This window comes from Bombus huntii, unplaced genomic scaffold (genome assembly GCF_024542735.1).
Source record: "Bombus huntii isolate Logan2020A unplaced genomic scaffold, iyBomHunt1.1 ctg00000125.1, whole genome shotgun sequence".
In the NCBI taxonomy this organism is placed as follows: Eukaryota; Metazoa; Arthropoda; class Insecta; order Hymenoptera; family Apidae; genus Bombus; species Bombus huntii.
The window spans coordinates 53,700-65,000 of NW_026099374.1; the positions used below are offsets into that span (position 1 = coordinate 53,700).

The 11,301-nt window shown below is 45.1% G+C and overlaps 2 non-coding genes across 2 annotated transcripts; both read right to left on the reverse strand.

Annotated features, from left to right (window-relative positions):
* Positions 1 to 213: 213 nt before the first annotated feature.
* On the reverse strand, positions 214 to 368 carry LOC126877132 (5.8S ribosomal RNA). The gene has a single exon (XR_007694777.1). It is a non-coding gene; the product is annotated as a 5.8S ribosomal RNA (ribosomal RNA).
* Positions 369 to 3,754: 3,386 nt separating this feature from the next.
* Positions 3,755 to 5,677, reverse strand: LOC126877134 (small subunit ribosomal RNA). Its single transcript, XR_007694779.1, has one exon. It is a non-coding gene; the product is annotated as a small subunit ribosomal RNA (ribosomal RNA).
* Between the last annotated feature and the right edge of the window lie 5,624 nt (positions 5,678 to 11,301).

The window sequence follows — 11,301 nt, forward strand, 5'->3', positions numbered from 1 at the left end:
ACGCCGACGAGCGTCCAACAATCGCTCGTACGTCGCGTATGTTCTCTCCGTCCGCTCTTATTCGTATCCTCGTTCTTGTACCTTCGTCCGACTCTGAAACGTTCTCTTATATAAAGAAGAACGACGGCGGGTTGTCTAAGGCAAGAAGGGACAGAGAGAGACAGATACGGAGAGTAACGATACGCAACGCAAGCAGTCTTAGGTTTACGTGAGCAACCCTCAGCCAGGCGTGGTCCAGGAATTGTATCCGTGGACCGCAATGTGCGTTCGAAATGTCGATGTTCATGTGTCCTGCAGTTCACACGTTGACGCGCAATTAGCTGCGTTCTTCATCGACCCACGAGCCAAGTGATCCACCGTTCAGGGTAATCTTTTATAAATTTACAACAGTTCAATACTCAAATGTACTCTTCTCGGTTCTAGCGAAGCCGAGTTCCGTCACGTTCGACCAACGGGAATCGAACGCGCAGAAGTCGCCATAGGATTGACGACACAAAAACGTTCGAAAAAAAAAGAAAACGACGAACGCGCGAAGATACGCGCGTTCGCCGGCCGGGCGTAAAGTACATTATGATATATAACAACCATCGAGATCGAAGCTCCGTTCGTCAGGAAACGACGGGGATATATACACCCGATTCTGAATCCTCTGTACAGCACACGATCTCGCGAACGAGTAAGCACGGTGGCTAGCCCATGTTATATATGTGTTTGATTCTACTCTCTCGTCCAATTATTCAAGAAACAGCGCGCGTGCATCTCTCCATCGTTCGGGTGATAGTAAAGATTCGATGGGATTCGCGCGGCCGTCCGCCTCGAGCGGTCTTTCGTCCCAATATCCAGAAGCAGAGTTTGAAAAACTCTAGCGACGGCACGGGTGTCCGACTCACGACATCGAGGTTTCGAAGCCGGCGATCCCCTCCGAACGGATGGCGACCACGCGACCGACTGAAAGCATGAAAAATCGACGAAAGATAGAACACATCTCCGTTCGGGTGGTGTTTTTTCTTTAAAAAAAAAAAAAAAAACAAAAATTCGATGGGACTCGCAGCCATCGTCCTCGCGCGGTCTTTCGTCCCGATATCCAGAAGCAGAGTTTGAAAAACTCTAGCGACGGCACGGGTGTCCGACTCACGACAACGAGGATAGACAGCCGGTCCCCTCCGAACGGGTTATGCGATGATAAACTCGATGAAACTTTAGTCTCGTTCAGGTAGTGTGTGTCTTGTAAATCAAAAATTCGATGGGACACGCATCCATCGTCCTCGCGCGGTCTTTCGTCCCAACATCCAGAAGCAGAGTTTGAAAAACTCTAGCGACGGCACGGGTGTCCGACTCACGACAACGAGGATAGACAGCCGGTCCCCTCTGAACGGTATATTATATATGAGATGATAGACGACAAACTGGATGAAACTTTAAGTCTCGTTCAGGTAGTGTGTAAATCAAAAATTCGATGGGACTCGCATCCGTCGTCCTCGCGCGGTCTTTCGTCCCGATATCCAGAAGCAGAGTTTGAAAAACTCTAGCGACGGCACGGGTGTCCGACTCACGACAACGAGGAAAGACAGCCGGTCCCCTCTGAACGGTATATTATATGAAACTTTAAGTCTCGTTCAGGTAGTGTGTAAGTCAAAAATTCGATGGGACTCGCATCCGTCGTCCTCGCGCGGTCTTTCGTCCCGATATCCAGAAGCAGAGTTTGAAAAACTCTAGCGACGGCACGGGTGTCCGACTCACGACAACGAGGATAGACAGCCGGTCCCCTCTGAACGGTATATTATATATGCGATGATAGACGACAAACTGGATGAAACTTTAAGTCTCGTTCAGGTAGTGTGTAAATAAAAAATTCGATGGGACTCGCATCCGTCGTCCTCGCGCGGTCTTTCGTCCCGATATCCAGAAGCAGAGTTTGAAAAACTCTAGCGACGGCACGGGTGTCCGACTCACGACAACGAGGAAAGACAGCCGGTCCCCTCTGAACGGTATATTATATGAAACTTTAAGTCTCGTTCAGGTAGTGTGTAAGTCAAAAATTCGATGGGACTCGCATCCGTCGTCCTCGCGCGGTCTTTCGTCCCGATATCCAGAAGCAGAGTTTGAAAAACTCTAGCGACGGCACGGGTGTCCGACTCACGACAACGAGGATAGACAGCCGGTCCCCTCTGAACGGTATATAATATGAAACTTTAAGTCTCGTTCAGGTAGTGTGTAAGTCAAAAATTCGATGGGACTCGCATCCGTCGTCCTCGCGCGGTCTTTCGTCCCGATATCCAGAAGCAGAGTTTGAAAAACTCTAGCGACGGCACGGGTGTCCGACTCACGACAACGAGGATAGACAGCCGGTCCCCTCTGAACGGTATATAATATACATTATGCGACGGTAGACGATCAACTAGACGAAACTTTAGTCTCGTTCAGGTGGTGTAAAAAAAATTCGATGGGATACGCACGCACGGCTGTCGTCGTCCTCGAGCGGTCTTTCGTCCCAATATCCAGAAGCAGAGTTTGAAAAACTCTAGCGACGGCACGGGTGTCCGACTCACGACATCGAGGCTTCGAAGCCGGCGGCGTTCCCCTCTGAACGAACTTCGGCTAGACTAGTTACGAATCGTTGCTACACATCGTCTTCATCGTCGTCGTCGTCGACATCGACATCATCATCATATCATCATCATCATCATCATCATCATCATCGGTCATCGTCGCATAGCGGGCCAACATCCACGCGATGCGTCTTCGTTCTAGGTTACCCGATCCACGAGTATGTTACACGTGGTTTCGTTATTTCGAACGAAACGACATACGAAGAGCACACGCCCTTTGGGTAGGAAGCACGTTTCGAGAACGACGAGAGTTTCGATGAAAGAGACGAGAGAAGTCGACGCAGAAGGTATCCATGGATCTTCGAAGAGAACCTTCGAAGATGTATATCGGTATCCTTTCGCTCTGCGCGACTCGCTACAAGTTCTTTCGCTCTCGTCGACTCGTTCTAGACGCTTCGTTCGATCCCAAAGAGGAGTCTTCGATATGTCCCGTTGCTAGGAGGAGAACAAACGCAACACAGACCACGAAACATAGAAGAGAATAGGCGAGCATGATCACTCCGACACGAGGCACTTTAGAGATTTTCTTATTAGTTTGCATGGACTTTTATATTTCGTTTGTACGGTTTCCACGATGCAAATACGAAATACGAGATCGTGACGGCGGGTCTTTCTGTGTACGGCCTCTCGCAGGCGCCACGACTGCATTTCTCTTTACACCTGGTTTCCATCGTAATTTTTTCGTTTGATATCGAGCCTTAACTTTTGTTGGCTCTTTCGAAGCTAGAGTTCCCTTTTATTAGAATTTCATATATATATATATTATATGTTATATGTTTTATTCGGAGACGGCGGGTCTTTCTGTTTACGACCTCACGCAGGCGCCTCGAATAAGTTTCATTCGCATTTCGTTTTTATACTTGTATATATATATCTCTTCATCCCGATGATCGAGAGAGAGTGCCACCTTCTCTTCGTATAATTCCGTAGCTGGAGGGTCGTCTCCTCCTTAAGAATATTTCTATTCGTGCCAACGGAGGTTGCCAAGCTCCCTGGCGTTTTCGTTTGTTAAAGTATATAGCTTGTTAATACGTCGTATATACTTTCGTCGATACAGGAGGAGTACGGCTCCTTACCGACCATTGTGATATATATTTCATAGTTTTTATATGTGTTCAAGTCAAATTCTTTTGGTATCGTATCGTTAATGATCCTTCCGCAGGTTCACCTACGGAAACCTTGTTACGACTTTTACTTCCTCTAAATGATCAAGTTTGGTCATCTTCCCGGTAACATCGGCAATGCTTATCACATTGGCCGCGCACCAGTCCGAAGACCTCACTAAATCATTCAATCGGTAGTAGCGACGGGCGGTGTGTACAAAGGGCAGGGACGTAATCAACGCGAGCTTATGACTCGCGCTTACTGGGAATTCCTCGTTCATGGGGAATAATTGCAAGCCCCAATCCCTAGCACGAAGGAGGTTCAGCGGGTTACCCGGGCCTTTCGGCCAGGGAAAACACGCTGATTCCTTCAGTGTAGCGCGCGTGCGGCCCAGAACATCTAAGGGCATCACAGACCTGTTATTGCTCAATCTCGTGCGGCTAGAAGCCGCCTGTTCCTCTAAGAAGATTTGTTTGTACGTTGGTAGTAAAAACCCACCGACCGAAGCCGGGGGCCTTCGAGATACCATAAGTTACGTCTATTTAGCAGGCTAGAGTCTCGTTCGTTATCGGAATTAACCAGACAAATCGCTCCACCAACTAAGAACGGCCATGCACCACCACCCACCGAATCAAGAAAGAGCTATCAATCTGTCAATCCTTCCGGTGTCCGGGCCTGGTGAGGTTTCCCGTGTTGAGTCAAATTAAGCCGCAGGCTCCACTCCTGGTGGTGCCCTTCCGTCAATTCCTTTAAGTTTCAGCTTTGCAACCATACTTCCCCCGGAACCCAAAAGCTTTGGTTTCCCGGAAGCTGCCCGCCGAGTCATCGGAGGAACTTCGGCGGATCGCTGGCTGGCATCGTTTATGGTTAGAACTAGGGCGGTATCTGATCGCCTTCGAACCTCTAACTTTCGTTCTTGATTAATGAAAACATTTTTGGCAAATGCTTTCGCTTCTGTCCGTCTTGCGACGATCCAAGAATTTCACCTCTAACGTCGCAATACGAATGCCCCCATCTGTCCCTATTAATCATTACCTCGGGGCTCCGAAAACCAACAAAATAGAACCGAGGTCCTATTCCATTATTCCATGCACACAGTATTCAGGCGAAGGTAGCCTGCTTTAAGCACTCTAATTTGTTCAAAGTAAACGTATCGGCCCACCTCGACACTCAGTGAAGAGCACCGCGATGGGATATTAGTTGGACCGCCCGCGAGGAGCTAAGCCCACCGATAGGACGTACCACATAATGCCAGTTAAACACCGCGAGCGGTGAACCGACACTGTGACACACAGATTCAACTACGAGCTTTTTAACCGCAACAACTTTAATATACGCTATTGGAGCTGGAATTACCGCGGCTGCTGGCACCAGACTTGCCCTCCAATTGGTCCTCGTTAAAGGATTTAAAGTGTACTCATTCCGATTACGGGGCCTCGGATGAGTCCCGTATCGTTATTTTTCGTCACTACCTCCCCGTGCCGGGAGTGGGTAATTTGCGCGCCTGCTGCCTTCCTTGGATGTGGTAGCTGTTTCTCAGGCTCCCTCTCCGGAATCGAACCCTGATTCCCCGTTACCCGTTACAACCATGGTAGGCGCAGAACCTACCATCGACAGTTGATAAGGCAGACATTTGAAAGATGCGTCGCCGGTGCTAGATGACCATGCGATCAGCACAAAGTTATTCAGAGTCACCAAAACAAACGATGGACGGACAGACGAGCCATCCGCCACCGATTGGTTTTGATCTAATAAAAGCATTCCTACCATCTCTGGTCGGAATCTGTTTGCATGTATTAGCTCTAGAATTACCACAGTTATCCAAGTAAATGTAGGTATGATCTAAGAAACCATAACTGATTTAATGAGCCATTCGCGGTTTCACCTTAATGCGGCATGTACTGAGACATGCATGGCTTAATCTTTGAGACAAGCATATGACTACTGGCAGGATCAACCAGGGATCTTATTCGTATAACAATTCTTATAAATTTCGTTTAAGTTCTCTTCGTGTCGTAGGTGGGACGTAAGCACCGTACGACGAGACTTTTCGTTCTTAAGATAGATATATCTATAAAATATATCTCCTAGCGACGTTCGAGATACACCCATAGTTCAGTAATAATCTTCGAACGCCGCTCGCAGCCACTTTGTAATTCTCAACTCCACCTCCTCTCTTCTCTCTCTCTCTTTCTCATAGTCTTATATAAAATGTTTAGAATCGTACTTCTAAAGGAACATTTCCATAATGCTGTCTTCGTGTAAAAAGACTTATTAGAATATCTTAGCGGTAAAGCACGTATACGCACCTCACGCTGAACGAACAAGCGCGTATCCCAGTGCGTCGCGCTGGACATACCGTAAGAATATTCTTTCAATCGGTAGAACATTTTCGGCAGAAGACATACTACGCAAAGATAGTACGCTCCTACCGCCTCATCGGATACTTCTGCGAAAGCAGAAGTTTTTATAGAAAGCAGACGGTTATACTCTTTTGAATGAATCGATGCTCAGTTAGTACAAGCACACACGCATCTAACAATTTTTGTTAGAATACGTACACACAGGTCACCAGCTTCCCGACTCAGGGGAACCTTGCCACGATATTTGGTCATTACGTCCAGGACAGCGACCCGCGGCGCAGCAGTGTAGAGAAAAAACCAGAACGAGAACGGAGGAACAGTCGAGAAATAGCGTAAAATACACTAAGACTCGAGGAGCGGTGACTGAATTCTCAACCGAGGCCGTAGAATAGCCACGCGCTCAACGCTGTTCCGACCGAACCGTCCGGCTCGACGTCTCTCTTATAGATACGAAAGCGCCAGCCGGAAGGCCGGCGCCGGCCGGGCTAGCGGCCGCGCGCTTACGGTGCAAAACCTCCGTAGCAACGTACCGTTCGGAAGGGACGCTGGAACTTAGTCTCGCGAACGCTCGATCACTACTATACAAAGCCAATATCCAACCATCGAAATACATTACCAGACGTTTTATTAACATAATAGAAATGCATTTTTACCAAAAAATTAATTTTTTTTTTCACCGAAAAATTGCATCAGTAAACATACTCTTTTATCGAATACGGACAAAAAATAAGTTTATAATCAATTACAATACGTTAAAATAAGTAGAAATATGCAAAAAAATATATACCTTGTAACGTTAATTAACGAAAAAATTAGAAAAATATCCCAGTCGTGTCAGTTCGACGAACGCTAATTTTTTGAAAAAATCGATAAAAATGTTTAATCCCGACGTATTTAATAGAGATAGAACGATTCCCGTAAAAAAATTTATACCTTGTAACGCTTTTTAACGAATAAACTCGAAAAAACTTTTTCGCCCTCGGAATTTTTCTAAGTCCCAACGTACCGGCTCGGAATTTTTCTATGTTCCAACGACCGGTCGTGTCGGTCCAAACGTTTTTATATCCGTCTGCCGACGATATAAACGCTTAATCCCGACGTATTTTATCGAGTTATAACGATTTCTTGAAAAATATTCGTACGTTATAACGCTTTTTAACGAATTAATCGAAAAAGAGTGTTCGGTCCGAAAATTTTCTAAGTACGAACGACCGGCCGCATAGGTCCGTTTTTAAAAATCGTTCTCGGACGGAAATAAACCATTAATCCCGACGTATTTCGTCGAGTTACGTCGATTTATGCAAAAAAATTCATACCTTGTAACGCTTTTTAACGAATAAACTCGAAAAAACTTTTTCGCCCTCGGAATTTTTCTAAGTCCCAACGTACCGGCTCGGAATTTTTCTATGTTCCAACGACCGGTCGTGTCGGTCCAAACGTTTTTATATCCGTCTGCCGACGATATAAACGCTTAATCCCGACGTATTTTATCGAGTTATAACGATTTCTTGAAAAATATTCGTACGTTATAACGCTTTTTAACGAATTAATCGAAAAAGAGTGTTCGGTCCGAAAATTTTCTAAGTACGAACGACCGGCCGCATAGGTCCGTTTTTAAAAATCGTTCTCGGACGGAAATAAACCATTAATCCCGACGTATTTCGTCGAGTTACGTCGATTTATGCAAAAAAATTCATACCTTGTAACGCTTTTTAACGAATAAACTCGAAAAAACTTTTTCGCCCTCGGAATTTTTCTAAGTCCCAACGTACCGGCTCGGAATTTTTCTATGTTCCAACGACCGGTCGTGTCGGTCCAAACGTTTTTATATCCGTCTGCCGACGATATAAACGCTTAATCCCGACGTATTTTATCGAGTTATAACGATTTCTTGAAAAATATTCGTACGTTATAACGCTTTTTAACGAATTAATCGAAAAAGAGTGTTCGGTCCGAAAATTTTCTAAGTACGAACGACCGGCCGCATAGGTCCGTTTTTAAAAATCGTTCTCGGACGGAAATAAACCATTAATCCCGACGTATTTCGTCGAGTTACGTCGATTTATGCAAAAAAATTCATACCTTGTAACGCTTTTTAACGAATAAACTCGAAAAAACTTTTTCGCCCTCGGAATTTTTCTAAGTCCCAACGTACCGGCTCGGAATTTTTCTATGTTCCAACGACCGGTCGTGTCGGTCCAAACGTTTTTATATCCGTCTGCCGACGATATAAACGCTTAATCCCGACGTATTTTATCGAGTTATAACGATTTCTTGAAAAATATTCGTACGTTATAACGCTTTTTAACGAATTAATCGAAAAAGAGTGTTCGGTCCGAAAATTTTCTAAGTACGAACGACCGGCCGCATAGGTCCGTTTTTAAAAATCGTTCTCGGACGGAAATAAACCATTAATCCCGACGTATTTCGTCGAGTTACGTCGATTTATGCAAAAAAATTCATACCTTGTAACGCTTTTTAACGAATAAACTCGAAAAAACTTTTTCGCCCTCGGAATTTTTCTAAGTCCCAACGTACCGGCTCGGAATTTTTCTATGTTCCAACGACCGGTCGTGTCGGTCCAAACGTTTTTATATCCGTCTGCCGACGATATAAACGCTTAATCCCGACGTATTTTATCGAGTTATAACGATTTCTTGAAAAATATTCGTACGTTATAACGCTTTTTAACGAATTAATCGAAAAAGAGTGTTCGGTCCGAAAATTTTCCAAGTACGAACGACCGGCCGCATAGGTCCGTTTTTAAAAATCGTTCTCGGACGGAAATAAACCATTAATCCCGACGTATTTCGTCGAGTTACGTCGATTTATGCAAAAAAATTCATACCTTGTAACGCTTTTTAACGAATAAACTCGAAAAAACTTTTTCGCCCTCGGAATTTTTCTAAGTCCCAACGTACCGGCTCGGAATTTTTCTATGTTCCAACGACCGGTCGTGTCGGTCCAAACGTTTTTATATCCGTCTGCCGACGATATAAACGCTTAATCCCGACGTATTTTATCGAGTTATAACGATTTCTTGAAAAATATTCGTACGTTATAACACTTTTTAACGAGTTATTTGGAGGGGATCTTTCGGCCTTTTCGTAGCGGTGCGAAAAAATTCTAAGTTCCAACGTCCCAGTCACGTTGGTCCGGAGGATGAAATTTTTCAAAAAAATAAAGTGAAATCGCTACTTTCGACTAGATTTCGTCGAAACGTAACGATTTCACGCAAAATTTCGATACGTTATAACGCTTTTTAGCGAGTTATTTCGAGTTGAACTTTCGGTACTTTCGTAACGGGGCGAAAAAATTCTAAGTTCCAACGTCCCGGTCACGTTGGTCCGGAGGATGAAATTTTTTAAAAAAATAAAGTGAAATCGCTACTTTCGACTAGATTTCGTCGAAACGTAACGATTTCACGCAAAATTTCGATACGTTATAACGCTTTTTAGCGAGTTATTTCGAGTTGAACTTTCGGTACTTTCGTAACGGGGCGAAAAAATTCTAAGTTCCAACGTCCCGGTCAGGTTGGTCCGGAGGACGAAATTTTTTAAAAAAATAAAGTGAAATCGCTACTTTCGACTAGATTTCGTCGAAACGTAACGATTTCACGCAAAATTTCGATACGTTATAACGCTTTTTAGCGAGTTATTTCGAGTTGAACTTTCGGTACTTTCGTAACGGGGCGAAAAAATTCTAAGTTCCAACGTCCCGGTCACGTTGGTCCGGAGGATGAAATTTTTTAAAAAAATAAAGTGAAATCGCTACTTTCGACTAGATTTCGTCGAAACGTAACGATTTCACGCAAAATTTCGATACGTTATAACGCTTTTTAGCGAGTTATTTCGAGTTGAACTTTCGGTACTTTCGTAACGGGGCGAAAAAATTCTAAGTTCCAACGTCCCGGTCACGTTGGTCCGGAGGATGAAATTTTTTAAAAAAATAAAGTGAAATCGCTACTTTCGACTAGATTTCGTCGAAACGTAACGATTTCACGCAAAATTTCGATACGTTATAACGCTTTTTAGCGAGTTATTTCGAGTTGAACTTTCGGTACTTTCGTAACGGGGCGAAAAAATTCTAAGTTCCAACGTCCCGGTCACGTTGGTCCGGAGGATGAAATTTTTTAAAAAAATAAAGTGAAATCGCTACTTTCGACTAGATTTCGTCGATACGTAACGATTTCACTGATAATTTCGATGCGTTATAACGCTTTTTCTCGAGTTATTTCGACTCGAACGTTCGAACAGTGGCGAATATTTCAAAGTCCCTGCGACGCAACGATACGCTCTTACGCGTTGCTCGCTCGCTCCGCTCGCTCGAAAAAAAAATAGCCCAACCCAAAACCAATCCCTTTCGCGTTCGTTCTTCGATTTCATCGAAATCTTCGTTCGAACGCTCGGGATCGGTTTTGGGTTGGGCTATATTCGTCCGAGCGAGCGCAGCGAGCGAGCATTTGTCGCGATTATTTTCCTCGTTTTCGTCTCTCTCGTGAAACGGGAAAAAACGTGGAAAACGGGAAAAAAACGGGAAAAAAACGGGAAAAAACGCGAAGAAGAAACGGGAAAAAACGCGAAAAAACGTTTAAAAATATTTGAAAAAGCGCGCGCGCGCGCGCGCAAGACGAGCTGCGCAGAACGGCGTACCTTAAGAGAGTGTTACCTACTCCGGCGCATACCCGCTGATTCGGAGGTGCGCGCGCAGCGGTAGCACGAGCGGCTAAGTCCAGCGGCGTATTGCTTTTTACTGGCACGCGACAAAGTTGCAGCGGCGTATCGCTTTCTATTCGTGCGTCTCGTTGTTTGATTTAAAGGAAAAAAAAAATCGCTACGCACGACCATCGGCCGTACGTAGCGAAATTATTTTTTTTAACCGCAGGAGACAAAGTCCCAGCGGCGTATTGCTTTCTGTTTGTACGCGACTAAGTCCAGCGGCGTATTGCTTTTTACTCGCACGCGACTAAGTCCAGCGGCGTATTGCTTTATGCTCGTACGCGACTAAGTCCAGCGGCGTATTGCTTTCTGTTTGTACGCGACTAAGTCCAGCGGCGTATTGCTTTTTACTCGCACGCGACTAAGTCCAGCGGCGTATTGCTTTCTGTTTGTACGCGACTAAGTCCAGCGGCGTATTGCTTTTTACTCGCACGCGGCTAAGTCCAGCGGCGTATTGCTTTTTACTCGCACGAGACAAAGTCCCAGCGGCGTATCGCTTTCTATTCG